Raw genomic sequence first — 8194 nt, 5'->3', positions numbered from 1 at the left:
TGGTAATGCACTTCCACGTAAAATTCATCTACTCCAATATGGTTATATTTATTTATAGTGTTACCTTCTTTTTCTATAGTAAATGTTTATATGTTATAGGGTATGGTATTGAGAGTGAGATGACAAGGCATCTTTAATGAAGGACTTAGAGTCTGCTTGGTTGCAAAAAAAATTCTAGTTTTCCATGAAATTTTATAAAACGCGTTTGATCAATTCAGTTTTCAAAAAATGTTCAAGAAAATGAAAATTTTTTGTTTTCCAAGTTGTATATTGTAAATTAGAAATTAATTTTTACAGTTTTCCAAAGTTTTCTACATTTCTAAGATGGAAAATGAAAAACTCTACCAGTTTCAACTAAGCGATTTTTTTAAAATTTTCATTGAAAACCGAGGTTATCCATTTTGGACATTCTTAATGTTCTTCAAGAGGATGATATATATATATATATATATATATATATATATATATATATATACATATATTATTTAAATATAAAAACTTATAGTATTGATAAGGGTTATTTTTTTCTGGCCCGTCCTGAACTTTTAAGGATATTTAATTTTTCAGGTTCGACCCTATTAAGTATAAAGGGTTGTTTCCATTTGGAGTGTTTTCCCTACTCGATTGATCGGAGTGAGTCCTGCAGTCAAATTGTCAAATTACTGAGTTTGGGAAACTAGATCTAAATAAAGAGCATAATGTGACACACTAGTTTGAATTCAAATTCCATTTTTGGAATCGGATTAAAGAGAAAAAATATGGACAAATTTAAAAGAATGGAGAAATCATCATAGGGATCTTGATGTTACAGGAAGAAGGGAGAAATCACCACTCAAACTAATAATAATATAAATACAAAATAAACAATAAAAAACTATAGAGCACAGTTGTAGAACTATGTTATATTATCCATTTTAACGGGCTCTATAGCTCATATTATGTAGTGACTCTTCGGTTAAAGGATAGATCTACAAAGCCCGAGCATGGCTCTATGCATGGGAATCACATGTTCAAGGCTAAAGAGCCCAGTCATGCCAACGAGCCAATGAATATTAATATATTATTCATATATTCATATCTTACAATACCCCAATGATGTGAGTATGAGCTCTTTAGCGGTCTAGCCGTTCATATGTGATTTGCATGATTGGGTTAAAAATCTCAATCCAATTGGATATATGTATTATAGATTTTAAATATTTGTGGCTATCTCTTTAGCTTTTCACTTGTGTTTCGCATGACTGGGCTAAAAAACTCAATCCAATTGGATGTATTATGGATTTTATATATTTGTGGCTATTCCAAACATTTTTCTTTTCATGGAAAGTGATTTTCAAAGATGATGTGTAGTGCGTGCAAAGTTTATAAAAGCCAAAGTAAATTTTTATGGTCTTGGTCTTCTCCTCCAAATAGTGAAATGATTTTGTACCCTACATAAATAAATTCCGCAAACACTTATGCACCACAAGATTCCAAATATAGAAAAGAAAAAAAATGAAAGAACAGGGGTTATGTTGATGGGTCGTGGGGTCCTCATATGCCTTGGTAACAGCCAAAAAAGAGTAAAAATTTAAAAGAAAGAAATTCTTGTACTCCTTTTTTTTTTTTTTTTTTTGAAAACTTTATTAGAAAAAATAAAAGAATACAAAATTTGTTTAAAACTTACAATCCAAAATTCAAGAAATTAAAGCTACTACTACTTAACCAACCAATCCATAATCACTGACTTAACCACTTTCTACTACAAACAAAAAAACAAAAAATAAACTCTATCCCGAAAAACCTCCAACCCCTTCCAATACTCCTTACTGAACCCCAAGACAAAGAAACACAGAAACATTCTCCACTCAATGATCAGAAAATAATACTCTTGCTTCCCCTGCAAAATAACCCAAAAACAGATGCATATGGTAGACATGACTGGGAAAAAAGATAACATCCGGTACATCTTGTATTTTCTTCTTAACGGTATCATCAATAATCTTGTAAACAATTTCACAAAGCAATTGTATAGACGTTGCATTGGTTGTTTGCACTTTGATTTGTATCTGGTTGAGGATCCATTACAAAGTAGCTCAACTTTTGCTTTCGTGTTTAAACCTATGGGTTTTGGATTTAAACCCATTTTCCAGAGAATGTAAATAAAACTTAGGTGTTGTTTTTTTTTTTCTGAAGCAAAAGTTTATAAAGTCTGCGCATCATCTCTGCAGTAGAAGAGGTGGAACAAACGGTTGCAGACTGTAATAAGAAACGTGTTTGTTTTTTTAATATCTGCATGCTACTGTAGATATTAAAATATTAAAATAAACTGATTTTATAATCCAAAAACAGTTTTTTTAATACCAAAAATTTAATAATGTATGACATTTCGGTAAGAATTTTTGATATTTCGGCAAAAAATAATGATATTTTAACAAAAAATAAAGATATTTTAGCATAAAATAATGATATGTCATCAACAAATTATTATTATTCAATATAAAAAAAATCAAGAAAAAAAAAACGAAAAAATGTGAAATAAGATTTCAGCAATATATAATCAATATTTTAGCAAGAAAAAAAACAAAAAGAAGAGGTTGGAAGAGGTAGGAAAAGCCAAAACAAGTGTTGCGCCAAGAAGAACACACACAGAGATTTTTTAATCCGGAGACTTCTCAAAAACAAACATTTGCAAGATGAAAAGTGTTGTGTGTGTACTGCGTCGCACAACAATAAGAGGTATGAAAATATTTTTTCCAAAAAACAAACAACACTTAGATTTCAAACTCATTACAGATTACAAACTCATCACAGTTTTAATCAATCAAACTAAACAATATATAATGTTTCATCTGAGATTACATTACATACTTGGCATGCATAGGTCATTACTCATCACACATAGCATATTACATACTCATTTTAATCACAACTGCATCAGTTATCATTCATCACAGCTTCAATACTTCAAGTATAATCTCATTTTTTCGCAAAAAAAATTAATCTCCTTAAACGAAAAAAAGGAGTTGGAAAAAAAAAAGTTAAACTAACATTAAACTCATATTCAGGGGAGGGGAGAACTGAGAGGGGAAGTCGAGAACCGTACAGTGTATGGTTCAACGAAATGTTCACTACAAATAAAATGACATTTAGTGACATAGAAAAAATGTTATTAAAAACTAAAAAAGTGTTACTAAAGAACCCTTTGGCAATCAGCGGCACAAAAAAAAAAGTACCACTAAAAGCCTTTAGTGTCACTTTTTGATTGTGTCGTTGCAGCCTTTTGGTTTTTAGTGGCACTTTTTGATTATGCCGCTATAATACTACACGGTTTTAGTGGCACTTTTTTTATGCCACTATATATTTGCTAAAATAAATGTTTTTTTATCTTATTTTAGCAACATATTTTTCACCATAAAAAAAGTTAACCAACAATTAAGTTTGTTTTTTTTTCATTTAAATGGAACATAAAATAAGAATACGATTGACATAATAAATAAAAATCATGATATCATTACTTAATCTGAAATTGAATTTGTATAACAATATTAAATAAGTAAATCATATAAATATCACTTCACATACATGGGCAGAATATGCAAGTAGGGATATACAAATCCAGTATCATTGCATCTATCACATTTTTAATGGAAAAATAGTTTGGAGAAGTAACATATGGTTTTATGACGCTTTTACAATATCTTCTAATGAGGCCTTATATAATCAACAAAGCTCTTTAACAAGGTAAGTCATAAGCGAGACCATCTCCAACAACAAGAGATTGTATAAATGGATAATCTTCAAATTTGATTTAAAATAATGATAAGAAGATGATCTTGAGGGATTACCTTAACTTTTGAGCTCCTTTTAGCTTAGTGAAATGGGTCTTCGCATAAGGTGGAAGGCGGAACACTTAAAAAAAAAAAAAGTAATCCCCCTGTGTGTTATATCTCTAAACCGTCTAGTACCTCCGTTCATAAATGAAGCATGTTTTGAATAGCAAGAAAATCAATGATAAGTGACCAAACTCAAAATGCTTTAAAACTTTAGATTCCTATTTTGTTACATGTAAAAAAGAATGTAGAAGTAAGATCTAGAATGAGATGAAGGTAGAAAATAAAGCTTTAATTAACTTCAACAATGTCACAATTTTAGTACATTATTTTTCACTTGTGCATTTTATCAAACATGTGGTAGGCGGAAGTAAAATCAAAGTTAACAATATAAAGACCTTAAATCCCTACATATCCATAAATCTTATATAACTAAACACGGTTTTCAAATCATCAAAAAACAATAAATTACAAATAAATTTATTTAATTACTTTCAAGAAAGTTGTGGTCAATCTTCCTATATTTTGGTTAGTTAAGCATTGACCGAGGCACATGTATGAGTGTTTTTTGTCACGTTAAGGTGGTGTTTGGCTTTGCTTTTAAAACAATTTTTGAACTTTTAACTTTTCAAAAAAATTAGAAAAACTTCAAAAGATGTTTGGCAAAATAGAAAACTCATTTTAAATTAACTTTTAGCCATGTTTAAAAAGAAACATTTTAAAAAGTCATGAAATCTCATCTTTTTGTGACTTTTAGCTTTTATCTCTTAAAAATCTTAAAGTCCATCCAAACACATTTTAAATACTTTCTTCTAGAAAAAAATCTTTTAGAAAAAATTGTTTTTACAAAAAAAAATTTAACTTAAAAAAGGAATCACATACGCACCCTAAGTAGGGGAAAAGAAACAAAAACAATTATTTAATGATTAAAAATTAGATACCTAAAATAAAAACATCATCGCCACTTTCTAGGTATGAAGTGTACAATCCTTTGGTCGTTGAAAAAAAGAAGATGAGGGAATTTTTTTTCGTCACTCTGATTAGGGGTAAAAGCAACAACAAACAATTATTAAGCAGTTAAAAGCTTGATATAATAAGCATCCTCTCCATTTTTTGAGATTTGAAGGAGATGCAAACCTAATGCTCGGTAAAAGGGATATAAATCAGAAGTAGTGGAGTCGATACAAAGACAAAGGGAAAATACCATGATGGCGATAGAATAGTCAATTAAGAGATGCCTCGATTACTTTGGTTAGACCCAAATTCAAACTAAAAGACTCACGAAGAGGTAAGAGGAACATAGAAGAAGAGAACCGGTAAATGTATAACAAAAATTAAACTTTACCTTAAAATCAAATGTTGCTGGTTGTTGTGTTCTTGTTCTATATTCGTTAATCGCTGCCCAAACCATAGACGAATCGACCACATTCAACTCTAATTACTAATTACTGTCGGATCCACGATTACAGGCACATAAGGAACGAACTAGGACAATACAATCTTTAAAGATGAATTAGGGCAAGGAAAGTTGAGGCGTGGGACTTCGTTTAAATCAAAATATTTGGAATGGCGGAACGTTTTTAGTTTGGGTGGAAATAAGAGCGGAAAATCAAATGGAAAATTTTCAAATTAAAGAGATGATATGGTGGCACAAACGAATATGTGCCACTAAAAACAATAATACAGTGACACAAAACAAATATTTCACTAAAAAATTTGTGTCACTACATGTAATTTTATTTGTAGTGGTTGAAGATGGAGTTAGAGAGGGGAGCTGTTCCATTGTCGGTTAAAGATGTTCACTCACTTCGTTGGTCATCGCTGAGAGGGAAAAAATAGTAAACGTTGGGAGATAGATAGAGATTTAGGGTTACCGATCTTATTCTCTCCGGATAATGGGTCAATTCGGTTTTTAGTTATGTAGTAAGTAACCACCGTAATTTTAATTTTTAAAGTGTAAAAAAAACATCATTTAATTTTAATTTTTTAAAATATCAAAAAATTATTGAATTTATATACATATAATTGTTTATTCAGGAAAAAAAATTATCATAGACTATAATAAGGCTAGAGGGAGTGGTTCCATCCAAGCCACCTGAAAAATGTTGCTAACACAGGGCTACTTCAACTCTACCATCAATCCGTTAGACATTAGAAATAGTTACCACTTCATAATATTTCTTTTTTTCTTTTTTATTTTTTTAACATTAAATTAATAAAAATAATTTATAACATAGATAAATGTTTTAAAAACACAGAAAAATAAAACCAAATTTCATTAATTAAAAACATAGAAATTTAAAACCTAAATTACAAATAATAATAATAATAATAATAATAAAGTCAAAATAAAAATAAAATTACCAAATAAAACATTACATTACATAAAAAATATAAAAATTTAAGAGTGTGCATGTTTTATTGTGAAAATATTATCCATTTTTTTAAAGTATGTTTGTTTTGAAAGAGTATGTGTTTTGTTGTGAAAAAAAAAAATTAATGTAAGTCTATATAGAGAATTAATTAAAAATTGAATTGATTTTTTTTATTAAATTGTAAACGTTCAAAAAGTGTCCAACGTTCAAAAAAATCAAACAACCAATCATTGAGTCCGTCTTCATCTGTCTTTGCACCCACATCACAGCCAAACCACCGGCCCTAAGGACTGTGTTCACGCCTCTTCAGCTGTGCCAAGTCAGCATCACACGTGGGTTTGTATACCCACTCCGGAAAGCCTAATAGGATATTGCCCTGAGTTGGTAATTTTTTTCCAGAAAAATGACTTGACAAAGTTTTTAAAAAAAGTACAAAAAAACACCATTCAACATTGTTTAATACAAAAAATACCAACAAACTATAGAATTTACGTTGCTATTAAAGTTTTGGAGAATTACAAAAAACCGGAAATTTTTTCAAAAATATAGGGTAGTCGTCATTTTTTGGGGGTTAAAATCAGAAATTTGTAAGTTTTTCTACTTTTACCCTTGTTAAGGTTTCCACATAACCTTAAAATAAACTTCATAGGAAATTTCATAAGTTTGCAATTGTTTTACGTTTTTTTTACCGTGGTCTTGCAATGTAAAAGAAAACAATTACAAATCATGAACAACCCACCCTCTTGCTCTCGTAGAAGGGAATTGAAGCAAGAAACGATGACATTGCAATGTAAAACAAGACAATTACACATCATGAATAGCTGACCATCTTGCTCTCGCTGAAAGGAATTGAAGCCAGAAACGACACCTTCTCCTCAGGTACCTGCAGAAGAAGAATATGATGGTAAAACAGGGAACACACTACAACAATCGGACCCTGTGGAGACGACAAATTCAGACCCTATGGAGACGACAAGTCGTCGGCATAGGGAATGGCGACAACAAGTCTTCGGGAAAGAGTTGTAGGCACAGGCGCATCGGCATAGGTCTGTTAGGTCGTCGGCATAGACATCGTGGTATAGCTAGCTCTATTGCAACGACATATCGTCGGTGCAGATTTTGTCAACGATATTTTCGTGAGAAAAAAATAAAGTTTTATTAAAATCCTTTGGCGATGACTAGTCGTCGGGACAGGTTGAAGCTATTACGACGCCATGTTGTCGCTATAGGGTTTTAGCAGTTAACGGTTATGGACATGTAGCGACGACTAGTCGTCGGGATAGCTACTGGTTGTTTTTTTCAGCTTTACAGGTTTTGTACATTACCATTCCTGCATTTTTAACAAATCCAAAAAAACATTGGAGCATATATCAATTGAAATACATTAATTAGGTACCATTGTTCAAATTCAAGTTTAATATTACAATAAGTAGTTAACTAATATTGGTCATAATACTAAAAAAACACCAATCATCATTATCATAATCTTCTTCGTCGTCTTCTTCTTCTTCTTCTTCTTCTTCTTCTTCTTCTTCTTCTTCTTCTTGCTGTGTTTCGTTTTCTTGCTGTGATGGACGGACTTAGCGTGTCAAAATCAATGGTGGTGGCTGGTGGTCACCTGAAATAAACAAAATTAGAAAAGAAAAAAAAAATTGATCATCTGTTTGTTACCTACAATAACATAGGAAGATTGGTGAAGGAGATAAGCCCGAATTCTAAACACCACCGCAATGGGGAAGCTTTAGGCAGTCGAAGACGGAAAGCACCACCACCACCACCACCGGTGAAAACTTCTAATTAAACACCAAAAAAAAACCCAAGGTGAAAATCATTACCACACAGCAATAACAAAAGAAAAAGGAGTAGAAAACAACTTACTTGGGTTAATCGCCGGTTATTTGAGCTGGAATCGCACTTTCGTCGGAGAGAAAGTGTTATGGTTGCGTCGCTGTGCAAATGAGCTCCGTCTGCGTATTGTTTAGGGTAAACCCCTATGCCGACGACATG

Source organism: Lactuca saligna, chromosome 2 (assembly GCF_052625555.1).
Source record: "Lactuca saligna cultivar CGN05327 chromosome 2, ASM5262555v1, whole genome shotgun sequence".
NCBI classification, from domain to species: Eukaryota; Viridiplantae; Streptophyta; class Magnoliopsida; order Asterales; family Asteraceae; genus Lactuca; species Lactuca saligna.
Note: the sequence above shows the minus strand (reverse complement) of the source record.